General features: G+C 42.1%; 1 protein-coding gene across 2 annotated transcripts in view; it reads right to left on the reverse strand.

The window, feature by feature from the left end:
• Positions 1-16,342, reverse strand: part of RHOBTB1 (Rho related BTB domain containing 1) — a 68,077-nt gene extending 51,735 nt beyond the window's left edge. Inside the window, exons 1-2 of one of the 2 annotated variants that reach the window (XM_082673794.1) lie at positions 16,293-16,342; positions 13,458-13,508 (exon numbers count right to left, since the gene is read on the reverse strand). The gene's annotated coding sequence lies outside the window, so the exon portion shown is untranslated. Of the gene's footprint in view, positions 1-13,457; positions 13,509-15,563; positions 15,622-16,292 lie in introns of those variants that run through there. The other variant, XM_082673793.1, reaches the window with a different exon arrangement.
• Between the last annotated feature and the right edge of the window lie 271 nt (positions 16,343-16,613).

Genomic DNA, 16,613 nt, shown 5'->3' on the forward strand with positions numbered 1-16,613 from the left:
TGAGAAACTCTAAATATAGAAATAAGCCCCTCTGAAAATGATGTAACGGAAGACATCAGGTAAGAGGCTGTTGAAAAGCAATCCCATAGATAGTAGGGCTCTTGAAGAAATAAGGTTGCAACATGTGATTTAATAGAACAAATTTTTCCCAGTACTAAAAGGAGGATGTAGTGGGGAGAAAAAGAAGGAGAAGATAAGAAGACTCCAAAGCTATACATTTTTCAGCAAAAAATAACTGTATAATAATCCTGTAAGTAATCTTAGCAAAACATCTTCTAAAACTAATGGCGAAAAACATTTCTATCAAGAAAGGATAATACAGATGACCATATACTTCACCAATACATTATTTTAATGCAGTAGAAACCACAGAGCTTTCAAAGGAAAAGGATATAATAACAAATTTGTGAATCAGGTCAAATTAATATTGGTGTGAAGGCAACATAAAGTTATTTTTGGATATTAAAGACTCAGGGGGTGGGACTTCCCTGGTGGTCTAGTGGTAAAGAATCCGCCTTCCAATGCAGGGGACGTGGGTTCGATCCCTGGTCGGGGAACTAAGATCCCACATGCACATGCCGCAGGACAACTAAGCCCACGCGCCGCAGCTACTGAGCTCGCGCGCCTCAACTAGAGAGAGAAAACCCACATGCCACAACTAGAGAGAAGACCACACGCTGCAATGAAAGATCCCGTGTACCGCAACTAAGACCCAATGCAGACCAAAAAAAAAAAAAAGACTTGGGGGCAAAACCTCAAATGTCTTTAAGGAATTAAACTGCTCAAAGATACTTGCCAAAACACCCAGAGATAATTAAAAATGAAAAAAATGGACATTTCAGTTTCAAAGAACTATGGAAACCAGAACCAGTCGAGAATATAAGACCAGCCTACAGTTATTTAGCCTTTGGTTTCAAATTTATATAGAAAAATTATCTGTAAAAGATAATTAGAAGGTAAAAAAGAGCAATTCATAGTAGAAGCATAGCAGTAATAATGACCCTTGATAGATTAAAAGGCATGTAATAAAAAGGAAGACAAATTCTATAAGTAAAAAGAGAAGTTAATGCAAATAACTGACATGAGATGAATAATCAGAATCACCATCAGATGAAGAAAGCAAAAGTGAAATACAACACACGGAGGGCTTGAGTAGCATAAAAAGTGGCATTAAGTTAATAGATAACCCACATTTAAAAAAATCTATAAGAGAGTGCTTTCTTTTCAAGTGTTCTTGGCACCTTTATAAAAGTTGACTACATATGGACTGATCATAAAGACAAATATCCTTCAAAACATAAGTTATAGCAACCAAATTCTCTAGCCGCAAAGAAAGAAATGAAAAAGTTAAGAGGAAAGGTTTTATGACAGCAACCAAGAAACTCAACCACTTGGAAACTTGAAAAATACCCATCTAAGAACTTTATAAATGGAAAATGTTTAAAAGCAAACATATTTATCACATCTTTATTAAGAATAAGGAAAAATTGCAAACCACTTGTCTATGATAAGTCGGGGGATAATTATTTAAGGTACTTGGTATGTGATCTTGGGCAAATTACTTAATCTTTCTAAGCCTCTATTTCCTTGTCTGTAAACTGGGGATGACTTCCCTCAATGGTTGTTGTGAAGATGAAATTAGATAATGCTTGTAAAATATTTTAATCACTATGCCAGCCATCAAGAGAACATTCAGTAAGTCTGATCTGTTAAGATTATCATTATTTAAAATTATGTTTACATTAAGTTTGCAGTCACTGAGAGAAGTGCTAATGTATCACTACGGAGGGGAAAGTGCAGGAGAGTCATCTGAAATATAGTTGACAAAAACTACATAAAATGAATATGTGTAACTCGAATAAAATCAAGCCTCCTTGTTCTCTCCCTCTAAGTACCACCTTACCACAGTGACACATCTAAAAGGGACAAAAATGTGACTTTTAGAAAGCCTTGAAAACAATACAGGTATTGAAGAATAGAGAGATGTGGTTCACATAATGTATCAGGCATCTTGCAGCGAAACTTCTAAAAAGTCTCTTTGGGATGTTTCCCTGAAGAGTTCTGCCTCCAAGGCAACTGCTCAAACCTGTCTTTTTGCCTCTCGGGACCCTAGAGCTTTTCCCTTCAGGTGTTGCTTCATCCCCCCTCACAGGGCTGGCCATTGCTCTCTGCCTCTCTCACGTGCATTCCCCTCAGCCAACGAACCGATCTTCCTTGGGGACCCGCCCTTTGTTTGGAGGGGAAGAGATGGGTGGGTTTTGATAAGTGAATACTTAAAATTTAATAAATTGTGCCCTTGCCATCTAAAGGGCAACAATACCAGTCTCCTCCTCCTGCAACAATACATGGAAAATAAATTGGAAGGAAGTACACTAAACAGATGCCAGTGATTGTGGCTGGATCATGGGGCTGTAACTTGTTGCCAGTTTTCTGCTGTCCTGTAGTTTCCAAATTTTCTACGGTGAAAATATATTACCTCTTTTTGGTAAACTGTGATAAAATTTACATGCCAAAAAACTCACCCTTTTAAAGTGTGCAATTCAGGTTTTTTTTTTTATTATATTCACAAAGTTGTACACCTATTCCCACTATCTAATTCTAAAACATTTTCATCATCCCTAAAAGAAACCTTGTGCCCATTAGCAGACATTCTTGTTCCCTCCTCCCTCCAGCTCTGGAAACCATTAATTTACTTTCTGTTGCTATGGACTTTCCTACTCTGGACATTTCTTATAAATGGAACCATACGAGAGATGGCCTTTTGTGTCTGTCTTCTTCTACTTAGCATAATGTTTTCAAGTTCATCCATGTTGTAGCATGTATTAGTACCTCATTCCTTTTTATTGGCTGAATAATATTCTTAGATGTATTACTTCTATAATGGGAAAACTATTTTAAAAAATGTAATGAGTACATAAGCATAACCCTTGATTGTTAATTCTACTAAGAGTACACTGGTACACTCCGGTAATAATAAAAAATGATTTTTGATGATAGATTAATTATTTTTCAAAATCATGTATTTAAAAAGCATAGTGAGCCTATTAAACCTGTTTTTTTCTGACTCAACCTCTCAACTAAAAAGAACATAGGAACCTAGGGCTTCCCTGGTGGCACAGTGGTTGAGAGTCCGCCTGCCGATGCAGGGGACACGGGTTCGTGCCCCGGTCTGGGAAGATCCCACATGCCGCGGAGCGGCTGGGCCCGTGAGCCATGGCCGCTGAGCGGGCACGTCCAGAGCCTGTGCTCTGCAACGGGAGAGGCCACAACAGTGAGAGGCCCGCGTACCGCAAAAAAAAAAAGAACATAGGAACCTAAATGATATCTTGCTGAATATCAGACATAGCAATTGAGCCAAAAGAGACAGCTGTGGACAACCAGGATACTTAATATATGATTCTATTTCAAAGAGATGAAAAATTCTTGGCTTTTAAATTTTGAGTGTTTAAAGGGAATATTTACGGTAATGAAAATGAGCAATTTTAAGAAATTGTGGGAACTTAGCCCATGAACTATTCTGTGGCAATCAATTGTAGCTAAGATTTTTTTAAGTTGGATAATGTAGTATAATCAGCTTTATATTCATTAAGAAAAAAAGTTCCAAATTCGTTTGTATGCCTGTTGTGTATTTGTATACCTGCAAATCACAAACACATAAATATTGCACACTCAGTGCATGAATTTAATGTTATAATTTTTACTCGGAAAGGCAGATTCTACATATTCTCAGTTGCAAGGGAGATAGTTTGATCAAAGCTGACTGCAGCTAGCTCATATTAAGGAAGGGTTCAGTCAAAAATCAAATTCTGTAAATGAGTGACTTACCCAGGACATAAAATTTGAAGCGGTTCAGACATACTGATGGTGCAGTGGGGTGGTGACCAGAAGTGGGGTTCTTGATCTAGGTGTTGGTTACAGACGTATGTTCCGTTTGCAAAAATTCATCAAACTGTACACAAACAAACTGATCTAGACACATTTCTCTATGCATGTTATACTTCAATATCCTTTTTTAAAGTCAAAAATATATATAAAGCAACAAAGGACACTATACATTGTTTTCAGAGGGCCTGTAGTCCTCATATGGGTGAGCCTTAGCCAAAGGCTGGATCAGGAAGCTTTGTCAAGAATTGATAATGAAAATACTGGTCAAGTCTTTAAAGAGATGTCAAAGTGCTCGTTTGAGAAAGTTCATATCAAGTCTGCGGACTAGATGCCCTTAAAAATCCGTCCTTGTATAGAGAAGTCTCTATAGTCCTCTGTCATAAATTGTTCATTCCAAGTATTCTCTAAAGATGTCACTTGGGTTAGCGTCTGTAGCACCGGAAAGACCACCTGCTGCGAAACCTTCAGATATGATGACAATCAAACAATTGCATTTAATCATTGATGAGACTATAACATGTCGGTTAGGATTAGCTTATGCTCTCATTCAGGCAAATGAAGAAAACTATTCCCCCACCACCACCTGCCCCCCAGGATTTCTTAGCAACATTAGACCAGAAACACAAAAATGCTGGTAGACAAAAACCTTAAAAATCTCGTATTTTATTCGAGGTTATTGGCTGCCAGGAACGTGTGGATTCTAGCTAGTATTTTCAGAACATGTTCTTATACCCTCCAACTCTAGGTAGGAATTATTACATGAAAGATTGTACATTATTTAAAAGCAGGATGAGGCACTGTTAGTGGGAGTGGAAGATGGTATCATTATTTTGGAGTGCCACTGGCACTCAAAAGACTTTAAAATGTCCATAACTTTCATCCAGTTATAAGACTTTACTCCTAAAAAACTATTTAGGATTACAAAAAGATTCCATTAAAGGAGTGTTCATCATATTACTGTGGAAACAAAATATTGGAAACAATTTTAGAAATCCAACCACAGGGGAGGGATTTTTAAAAAGTGTCCATATAATGGGAGAGTATATAGCAGTTAAAAATATGTTATAGGAGTACATTTATTATTTCAGTTAGAGGTTCATGAGTAACACCATTCCTTAAAAATCATGTACCTAAAAAAAATTATGTACCTAAATGTACAGAAAAATATTTGGGAGATACGTTAAAATATTAATGCCAACTGGGATTATAACTGATTTAATTTTTCTTTTTTTCTTATCTACATACATATTCCATCTTTTCTATAATGAACATGTGTTATTTTGTAACAAAGACATTTTACAAAAAAGTGAGGTTGGGGAGGTCGGAAAACCAGGGACTATGATATTTATGTGTGGGGGAATACATTCTTCTTTCATTAAGTGGAATTAGTGTCTATTCTTTACTTTTTCTCTGCATATCATGAAAGCTGTAAGTGATGTTGCCTTTCACATGGCAGGAAACAGCCTTGCTGCTGTTGGCACCTTTCTTTCCATTCTGAGCACCCATCCTACTCCATCAACAGCATCATCTTGGAGCTCCTGGCCATTCAGCTCCCTTGACTTCTATCAAAGGAACTAATATCTCAATAGGCCCAAAGGCACAAATTACACAGCCACTCAGCCTAGAACGACGCAGCAGGGCTACACTGGCTGCACACGAGGTGTAGGACAAGCCCACGGCAACACCTCCTTCTGTACTCTCTCCAGATCAAATCATGAGACTTCGAGAGATGTCAGTTCTCGTGTCAGAAGAGAGTCCCTGGTCTACTTCAAATAAATCAATTTTGAAAAATTTAGAATCGGAAATATTCCAAAGGTTTGCCGTTGATTTTGGTTTGATACACACAAAGGGAAACAATTTCCCTTCCTTGAAGCCTCTTTCCAGGAGCCTTAATGCTCGGCTGCCAGATTTAGCCTTGGCTCCATCTCTACCATGTCTAATATTCCTCCGTGCTATTGATGTGAGGCCAAATCGCCTCTCTATTTAGAGTGCACAAGAGCAGATGTCTTGACGAAAGGGGGTGTTGGTGAACCTATATTGAAAAGAGCCAGGAGAACGTGCTGTAATGAATGGAAGCACACAGCTTCACGGCCTAAGGTGTTAAAAGTACATTCACACAAAAGAAGCAATAGCTTCGGTCACATCATATGAGAAATAAAAGACAGGAGGGGAAATGATAGAGGAGGCAGTCAAGAAATCAGCTGCTCATTCGAATCACTGGGGGAATTTGTTTCGTTTCAAATACTGCCGCCTGCGCAAGAATGTCCTTGGTAGCACTACTTGTGATAGTCAACAACTGGAAACAAACCGTCGACAGTACGATGGATATAGAAATAATAAATTGAGGCCTGTTCACACAATGGAATATTATACAGCACTAAAAATGGATGAACTGGGACTTCCCTGCTGGTCCAGTGGGTAAGACTCCACGTTCCCAATGCAGGGGCCCGGGTTCGATCCCTGGACGGGGAACTAGATCCCACATGCATGCTGCAACTAAGAGCCCGCATGCCGCAACAAAGATCCCATGTGCCGCAACTAAGACCTGGTGCGGCCAAATAAATAGATAAAATAAAAATTTAAAAGAAGGTAAAATTGAAGAGCTTCTTTAAAAAACAATGGATGAACTACGGCTGCATATATTATAATGAATCTTCCAAACATAATATTGAGGGGAAGAGGCCAGACACAAAAGAGATTGCATTTATATAAAAGTTCACAACCAGGCAAAACTAATCCCTGGTATTAGAAGTCAAGGCAGTGGTTGGCTCAATTGGGTAGTGATTGAATAGGGGCTTAAGAAGAGATTCTGGGCGCTGGTGATGTTCTGTTTCTATATTCAGGTGTTAGTTAGATTAGGTGAAGGTGTGCGGTCAGTTTGTGATTAATTCTTTAAGTTCTATACTTATGATTTGTGTATTTTTCTTGAAATAAGATACAGTTCAATAAAAATGTTTAACAAATCCAGATTCCTGGGCCCTGACATGAATTTCCTAAAGCTGTAGGTTGTAAATTCCTGGGGGTATTCCAGTGTACAGCAAAGGCTGAGAATCACCGGGACCAGATGATCCAGGTCCAGTGGTGCGCTGGAGCCAGCCTCTACGAGCCCATGAACCAACTGTTAAATGTTCAGGACTTTTGCAAACCTGTTAAAATAGGGTCAGTGTTGAAAATTAAAGTAGATAAAGTTTCAATTCAATAAAGTATACTAAAAACAAAGGTACTAAATACTCAGAACTCACCCCTTTGTATTTACTTTACTGTTATCTATATTTCGAGGTTATCTGGGCACATTTTACCTGTATGGTGGAAAGGCTGTGTAACGGTGTGCTACTGTACCATCTCTTTCCAATTCCAGCTCAGTCACAATGATGGCTTCAAATTGGCCATGATGGGAGTATTTATACCAGTGAAACTGGCAACCGCTTCACATCAGGGCTTGCTTTCTTGTTCTGTTGATTGTCTTGACTTAAGAAAGTGATTTAAAAATGTTAACAATGCAGATTAAACTTAATAGTGTGTAATATGTTTAGCTGTTACATTATGAACAGGACATTTAAGGAAATATCTTATTATATTTAAAAGCTATTATCTGGTTCAGCAGTCATTCATATCTTTTTTTTTTTTTTTCATTCATATCTTTTTTTTTGCGGTACGCGGGCCTCTCACTGTTGTGGCCTCTCCCGTTGCGGAGCACAGGCTCCGGATGCGCAGGCTCAGCGGCCATGGCTCACGGGCCCAGCCGCTCCGCGGCATGTGGGATCTACCCGGACCGGGGCACGAACCCGTGTCCCCTGCATCAGCAGGCAGACTCTTAACCACTGAGCCACCAGGGAAGCCCCCATATCTTTGATGAATGCGTACAGTTCTGACATATGTCTTCGTTATTTCACTTTTATCTTACTCATTAACATAAGGGAAAGTATCAGACAACGTTTATATGGGAATTACACTCATCAGTTGTACCATAGGTGAGTTCTCAAAAAGCAACAAGTGTTTTGTGAGACTAACCAATTAGCTAGATGGAGTTCACAACAAAGAGTATTCTTTATTTTATTATTATTTATAAATTGTATGCTACACACATCCTTTGTCAGTAAAATTTTTAATCAACTTATATATGCACATAAATGCATTCCTTTATTCCCCAGAGTGCTGGTTGATTTACTAGCATATCCCTTTCAAGTTTAAGATTCCATGACTCTCTATTATAATTTAAGAAAGAAGCAAACAAAATAAGATGGGAGCCTTACAGCCTCCAAGGCGTGAGTTTCAGCATCAGATAGAGTAATGACTATACTTTAGAGAGTACAGTATATTTCACTACTCAAAATGTGGTCCTTGGACCAGTAGCGCTGGCATCAGTGAGGAGCCCCTGGGAAACGCATCATCTCAGGTCTCATCCTAGAACTTCTGAATCAGAGTCTGCTTTTTATCGAGATGCCTAGGTGATGTGTATGTACATTAAAGTTTGAGAAGCACTGCTTTAAAGCACTGCTTTAAAAATAAACTTCTTAGTATGAACTGAAACTTGTATAACCGATCAGTTGGTGATCTGTAAGCATCTCGCACCAGTTGAGCCGCAGCACTGGGGAAAACAACTAATCGCTACACCGAAGCCTGAAGAAAAGGACATACATCTTGCCATTTGTCACATCTGTCAAATACTGAAAAGGGAAACTGAGCCACTAGGAAAATAAAGGCCATTCTAGGCCACTTGGCCTATTAATGTCAAAAACAGGGGGGAAAGTACAAGTAAGAAAATAATCGTTATCAGTAGCTTTCCTGCATGTATATGATGAGTAGGACACATTGCCAAAGGCTTGGTTCCTAAAACCCAAAGCTGGGCAGCAAGGGCCACATGACAAAGTGTGGTAGCTGGAGAGAGGATGTGATGAAACACTTCCCAGGGATGTAATTTAGGCCAGGGTAGCTATCAAGTGCTGAGGGTGAAAGGGGGAAATTGTAGTGCTTATGTATTTCCCAGTCAATAAAGCAGTTGGCAACCCAGGGCAAAGAGAAAAGACAGGGCCAATGCACAGGAAAGATTCAATACTAGAGTTAATTGAAATGATGGGAGGAAGCTCTCACATGTTTTGAAATTGAAAGCAAAATTGTTTTACTGGCAACACTATTCTCTGGAAATATTTCTTAGTTATTTGGCTGAAAACATAGTGGATACTTTGAGATGCAAAGGTCTATGTGGAAAACACGTTAGATACTTAAACAGTGTCTGGAAGGAAATGAGAGCCACAGATCTCCAAGAGGAGCTTGGTATTAGTCTGAGGCAGAAACCGAAGCAATAAAATAATTCAAGTAAACCCTGGCAACCCTAGACCATGGAGAAGACAAATGTAATTGTACCCAGGCGTGCCCACGCCACTGGTACTCAGAGACGCCGCTGGTACTGAGACACGATTGGGCCCATTTTCACCCAAGAAAAAAGGTCACTGTAATCATCCCTTGCAATATCAGACTTCAGATGACTGAAGAACATTTAGCAGCAAAATGACATGAATGCCCTTATGTGTTATAACATTTTCCCTTAAGATACCTTAGCATGGCTAGGAAGAGAACTCACCCTTATTGAGCACCTACTATCTGTTTTACATGTGTGATTTCATAGCACCCTCATAACCCTCTGACAGAGGTGATACTGTTAGCATTTTACAGACGAGCAAAATAAGGTTCAAAGAAGTATGTCACCCACATCACACAGTTAATAAAAAGCCAGAACTCCAGAGACAAAATAAAAAAGCTCCATACTTGATGAAAACAGGTATCTCAACAGAGACAGCTTGGAAGGGATCAAGAGTATGGAGCTGTTATGGTTCGAAGACGAGGCAAGACTGGTCTATATTGGTGTCAGTGAAGATAAGTGAGGCTTCTCCTAGAACCCACCTTATCTTTACATTGCTGGAATCCTCTTATCACCCACTTCTGGCTGTATATTAGGTTTCAGATGTATTTCAAACTTGATAGCTGTAATTTGGGCTAAGTTGGAGGCTTCTGAAGACTTGGCACGTTTCAGGCAGTGTTATGTAATAGAACTGAGTCCTGGGCTGGGCCTTGGAAACCTGGGTTCAGTTCCAGCTGTGCCACTTATGAACTGTAAGAGTGGCGAGTTACATTGCTTCTCTGGGTGGCAGATTTTTTTCACTTACATGAGGTTGGATTAAGTATCCTTAAGAACCTTTCTGGGTCCATGATTCAACCCTCCATGACTCAACTGCTTACAATTGTGACTTCCATCAAAATATATTAGAAATGACCTGAAGAGTTAACAAGTCTGTCCAGACAAGACTGCTGAGTGGTTCAAGTTACCAAATATAAAACAAAACAAAAAAACAAAACAAAACAAACCCCAAAATTCAAAAAACCCTACAAGAATAATTACTTAACTCCTGTACTCTACCATCTGCAAGAATAACCTGGAATTTAATGTTTTTAAAGTGGTTTTTTCCCCCCAGGATATATTTAAAACAAATATATATTCAAGTTCTTAGATCTGGATACAAATCCAAGCTCTACCTCTAATTAGTTCTCTGACTTAACATATCTGAGTTTCCCTTAGGCTTCTGTAAAATTGGAATTAATAATGAATATTAGCTGTAATGCAGTAAAGTGTCTGGCATCTAGTAGGAGCATAATAAGTACTGGTTATTGTTATTCCAGTGGTCATTAGGGGTCTGGACTACCACTGGGTAACAATTCAGAGGAAACTTCTCCACAGAGGGATGGAGCCTGAGACTGTACCTCATTAGCACTGGGAACTTGCCATTCATCTGTGTCTATGCAATAACAAACTCAGGTGCAGAGTGGAGAAATGTAATCATGCTTCTTCTGGACCTACGTGCATCTATCTCTTTCTTTCTTTGTAAAAACCTTCTAATTCACCCTCAGTGGATAAAACCTTGTAAGAGAAATGCTGATGTATTTGACAGGACAGCTGGAGGGAGGGAGTGTCTGAAGACAGGAGTGTCCTGGGACATCTGGAAAGAGTGCCTGTCAGACCCACATTTCATTTTAGTGGCTTTTTTTTTTTTTTTTTTTTTGCCTATTTCCCAGTTTCTGCCCAATGCGCACAAAGAACAAAAGATTCTAGGAGGAGGTGACTTGACTTTGCTTATAAGCCCCACCAAAAAAACCGAACAATTTTGATGCTGACATGTCAATAACCAATCCATGCACATCCCATCCGTTTGAGTGACTGCTTCTTGCCCTCCCTGCCAAAGCTCTCCCTTTCCCCATCCCCTCCCCCGGCACTCAAACACTCTCCCACCCCCTCCCCCTTTCTACAAACGCCACACTTTTTGTGACTTATTTTTCCTTCCCCGTCCAAATTTTGCTTTGGTGTTGCCAGGTTGGTGGGAAGCCTGGGTGAACAAAAGAAGATGAACACAAGAACCAGATTCCAATTGCCTGTACTCTTTGAACCCCATCCTTCACATAATGAGGTTGAACTGCCTGTTTTCTAAAAGGAAGACCAATAGAAAGGTTAAAGAAAAAATTCCTGTTTTCTACAGGTAAATTTCCTGAGCAAAAAAACACAGTAAAGTGTCAAATATTTCCAGGCGTGTTTTAAGATAAGTCAAGTATATTAACCAAAGTCTCTGAAGTTCAAAAAAGCAAACAAATGATTGCTAATTAAATTACTACTGGAGATACCATGCTCATTCTGAAGCTTCTTTCGGTGCTAACATCATAGGATTCAGAGTATAATTTTACTCTTTAAGTAATTATAGGTTTATAGCTGTTATACGGATAATTTACGACATACCATGGTCATAGCTAAGCAAACATCAGTTGATAATGAGGCCTTAACCTGTAATGGGATCTTCCCAGTCTAACAGTGCTCTTATGATCTATTTTGTAATGATACACTATATAACAACTTTTACAGGACAAAGGTGTAATAGGACAGCTTATAACAACCCCTTAAATGCTTAAAAGTATCTCTTAACTAATTAAGCTTTTAGGGTTATTAGCTTGGGTTGGGGTTTTTCAGTACATTAAAAAAGATGATATAGTAAAGCTTTCTCTAGTAATCTATTCCCCATTTTATTTTTTATTATCCCTTTATATAATACCCTCTGAGAAGGATTAACAACTGTTACAAATTATTCTACAAAAAGTAGGAGGGGAGTATGAAAGGGGGGAAGGAGACGGTTGTCAACTCCGGCAAAAACTGAAAATGTCCTGCTTAATCTTTAAATACTGGCCATTTTCAGAACTTTAGCTGGTATTTAACTATTAGGTATCCAAATCTATCTATGTGGCACATATCAGACAAACTGAGGTTTCAGAAGGAATCTGGTATGCCAAATGGTAATGCTTTCTCATTGATGCTGTGAAGATTCAGACAGCTCACAATTTTGTTTCAACGCTTTTGAAGCAATAACACCTTGAGTTTGAGATACTGTAATTTAGCAGTTCTAAACGAATGCATGTCTCCCTCTTGGTTTGAAATTCTACATTCTGTCTTTCTTCAATCTCTCACCCTTTTATTATCTATCCTGACAAAAATGTGCTTGGAAATTCTTTTCCATGCATACATAGAACTGCAAAGTAGTCCCACTGGGTGGAAAATGCTGAACTTCTCGTAAATGTACCATTGACCCTCAGTTCAAACTTCTGGCATGTATGATCTCGATTTATTTTCTCACTTTTCCTACATGAATGTTTAATATCTTGTCTTTTAAATCTGTTTGTGAGATCCTTAAAACCAGAGACCCCATGGTAAAAACTTTCTTAAATTTTGACAGGGCCATGCCAGAAAGTACATATGAATACTTAATATTTTGCTGTTTTACAATACTTAAGAGAATGGAATTTATTCTTTTGTAACAGCTGTGCCACTGAATGTTACTACATAAGCTGTAATTACCAAGTTATCTCAGGCAAGTCGCTTAACCTTTCGTGGTCCCAGTTTCTCTACTGGAGATAAGATTTTTCCAATTAGAGAATTTAGGTTTTGGAGTAAGACAGCATTTGAAAAAAAATATTATTTCTTCCATTTACTAGAGAAGCAGGAATTGAACCTATTACCTAACCTCTCTGACCTTTCAATTCCTCACCTGTCCTTTGGCGACCAAGGGAGTAGTTACACCTAACAGGGATTTTTTTGATGCAGATTGAGAACATAGTATAAAGAATGCGGCACGTTACCTGAACTTTGGTTCATGCTCAAAAATGTCAAGTATTATTGTATCAATTTTCTTTCAGCTTTAGAGCGCTAAGATTAGCATAGATGTAAAATCTTAATTATCAAGCACCCAAATCCCCAGTATCTTCAGCTATTTTGGCGCCACTTGGATCCCCAAAGTGAAAATGAAAAGTCTTTAAAGAACATACTGATTCAAGGCCCATTTTAGTACCACTTTGCTCAGAGTAAATAGAATAATTTTAATAATCACTGAAATTGTGATATTCATAATTGAGTCAATAAAAACATGACAAAGACGAACCGTTTTAAGACAGATGACTAAGAAACTTGTTCTGAAATGCATGCTCAGAATTAGACACAGGATGTCAGCAATTTATGGTCATGGGTTTGCACAAAGAACACTGACCTGGCTTGCTGGAAGTGAAGAACAGAACACCCTGCTCACAGCTGGACTTACCTACACAAAAGAGAGAAATACTTTATAAATCCTACTGCTTGCTAGGAGCACATGGGGAGCCACTGACATTTTAAACATACATTGTTTTCCTTTTTTTCCCCCCAAAAGGGCAGAATCTGCTTTACTTCTGCCAAGTGTCGGTGTTAAAATGGCATTTCTTGGGGTCATATACCTCCTGAAATGGCTAGGTTAACTTTTTGCAGCATTTCTGAAAGTCTGTTTCTGAGCCTTTGGGGATGATACAGAATAAAGCATGTAACCACAAACTCAGGAATAGGAACAAGGAAAACCTTACAGGCATTTAACAATATGGAAGTCAACGAAGTGGACACGCTATTCTTCCAAAATAGCATTTTTTGGACCATATTATCATAAGTAAAAGTCCAAATGATTCTGGTTTTTACTATTTGATTACATTTGTATAGTTAATAAGTTATGCTGTTGTGCCAGTGACATCAAACTACCTATGTTTCTATTTTCACCTCTGTGATCACAATAGCCCCTATGCACTTAAATTTACGCTCCTCTCAAAACAACAATCAATGGCGCAAGCTTAGAGTACTATGATTTCATTGCTTCCGACTGAGTTTTCAAAGTCTTCCACGCTGGGATGAACAAGTTAAATCCCCTTCCCACTAATATGTCCAAATACAATCCAGGTATCTCAGAGGAAACCCCAGTTGAATAATAATTTGCTGCCCACTTCACCTGCGGAGCGGTGTGTAGACATTATTTACATTGAAAAGAGCTTGTGTTTCTTTTCTAGCAATCAGTGACCCTCTTGGGCATCTACAGAGTTACCGGAAATGAAATATAACTCCAAATTTCTGAAGAGTGTTTTTAAACAAACTTATCTGTATGTTTAGAAAAGCCTAGCGTTTGCTGCACACAGAGCCTATTGGCTATTTATATCTGCTGATAGTGAGAGCACAGTTATACAGAGATGAAAACTACTGATAACATACTTCCGCAGCTTAGAGAGGATCCACAATACGGTGTAGAATATGCAGCACTGCCCCGGTTGGTGGTGGGGAGCCCCAAACTAGTGAAACCTCAAGCTGAGCGTCTGGCTGGGGTTCAACAGAGCTGCGTGAACAGCACGGGTTGGGGGAAGTTCAAAGTCAAGGCGACTCCTCTGGTCTTAACTTCCTAGGTCTTCCTAGGTCTGGGTGCCTTTGTGTATATACCGATCTTCGTACCTTTCCCCGCCCCCAACCCCAGCAAACGTGTGCAGTCAGCTCGAAAGGCACCGCTCTTGTGCTGACGTGCAAAACCAAGTCAGAACCCTGCGCCTGGCGCTCCCCTCTAAGTTTCTGGCTCCTCCAAGTCTAAATATTGACACTGCTCCTCGGTTGAGATGTTTGATACTGCTGAGGGTAGAAACGGCAGAGCGACAGTAGGATCGGGTGGTCCATTTTTACATAGCTGGGCCTTCCTTCCACTTCGTCTTCTGTAGTAGGGGTTGGATTCCCTGTCTGCATATCCCCACCCCCCGTTTTTCTCCCCGAAAGCTGAGCGCGCAGAGACAAGGTAAGGTGTTTTGCCAGCCCCTCATGGCAGCTCCTACTGTTGTCACAGCAACTCACAACAGACTCCATGGACACCGGCTGGTGGTGGGGAGCGCCGAACTCTGGGCAGACCGGTCAGGGGGGTGCAAGAGCCCAAGGGGCTCGGGTATCCCCCTCTGCAGTCCCACCACCGTCCTTCCAAGGAAAAGAGCCCTCTGGTCTGCGCGGCACCCCGCCCCGCCCGCCTGCAAAGGGTGCCTGTTGTGCATTTTCTCAGCTCCAAGTTAGGGGTGCGGCTGGACGGGCGCTCCTAGGAATCTCTTCTGCTTGCCTCTGATGGCGGGGCTCCCGGCCTCGCGAGACAGGCGAGGGCGGCTCCCAGAGCAGCTCGGTCCCACGACTCTCGCTCGGGACGCTGCCCGCCGCGTGGCGCGCGGCCCGGGGCTCCCACAGGCCACCCGCCGGGGCCGGGGCGGGTGGAGCGAGGCTCCGCGGCGGCCGCTCGGAGAAGTTTCACAGCATAGCGCACTCACGACACAGAACCTACCCTGAAGCCGAGCGAGACGCCAGCTCTCTCCGCCTTCAAGGGCTGGGGGAGCGGGGGGCGGGGGGGGGCGCTGGCCCCCGCCACTCAGCAGCAGCCACGACTGCGCGCGGTCGCGGGTGTGCGGGGCCCCTGCGCGCGGCGCGCCGCCCGCCGCCCAACTTTGCACAAAGGCAGCATGGCACTGCCTCGCCTCCCGGGCTCGCCCGGCGCCGCGGCCGCTCTTCCCGGTGCCGGGCCGGAGGGGCTCGCCCCTTTCCGCCGCCGCCCCCCAGCCCTCCCCTTTTCCTCCCGCCCCCACCCGGCTCTCAGGCTGGCTGGCCGGCCGGGCGGAACAGAGCGCTCGGCACCCAGCTCCGCCGCCTTGGCGGCCGCCGCTCGCTCCGTGACGTTAGCAGCCTTCGCGGCTATTTATAGCCACACGGTTGGATTTCATTCATGAAACCGGGGCCTGGTGTGTCTGTGCGCTGGGGCGCGGGTTGCAAAGGTGCCTCCGCTTGACGCGGACCCGGGGGGGGCCCGGCCTCGGAGGCAGACTGCCCGGGGCTGACGTGCGCAGTACCTGGCAGACCCCAGCCCCACTCGCTAGCGGCCGGGCGGGGAGGGGCAGGACGACCAGCCCCCCCCCCCACCTCCACCCCACCCCGTCCTCTGTCCCCAGCACTCCACCCATTCCCGTACAACTGCTGGCCCTTTGTCCCAGGCTCCGGAAAAGTAAGTTGGGCCACTAACCGGCTGGGCGGCATGGTTTTCTTCCCCCAAGGAGCTGACCGGCCGCGGACTCCGAGGGAGGACATGGGCTTTTGTTTCAAAACCGAGCCCAGCTGCTGACTAAGGGCTGCGTTAGCCCAGCCTGCTCCTCCCCTGGGCGCTGCACGTGTTGGCCGGCTCCCCCCTCTGGGTTACCTTCCTCTGTGACTTGGCTCGTGGGGGTCCCCGCAGGGGGCGGTAAGGTCACACGGGCTGCCCCCGGAGTAAGTAGGCGATTTACAACCGCCTACAAATGGCTGAGTGAGGAAGTGAAATTGATTCTGGCCGCTCGTGGGTTGTCAA

This window comes from Grampus griseus (assembly GCF_964374135.1).
Source record: "Grampus griseus genome assembly, chromosome: 16".
In the NCBI taxonomy this organism is placed as follows: Eukaryota; Metazoa; Chordata; class Mammalia; order Artiodactyla; family Delphinidae; genus Grampus; species Grampus griseus.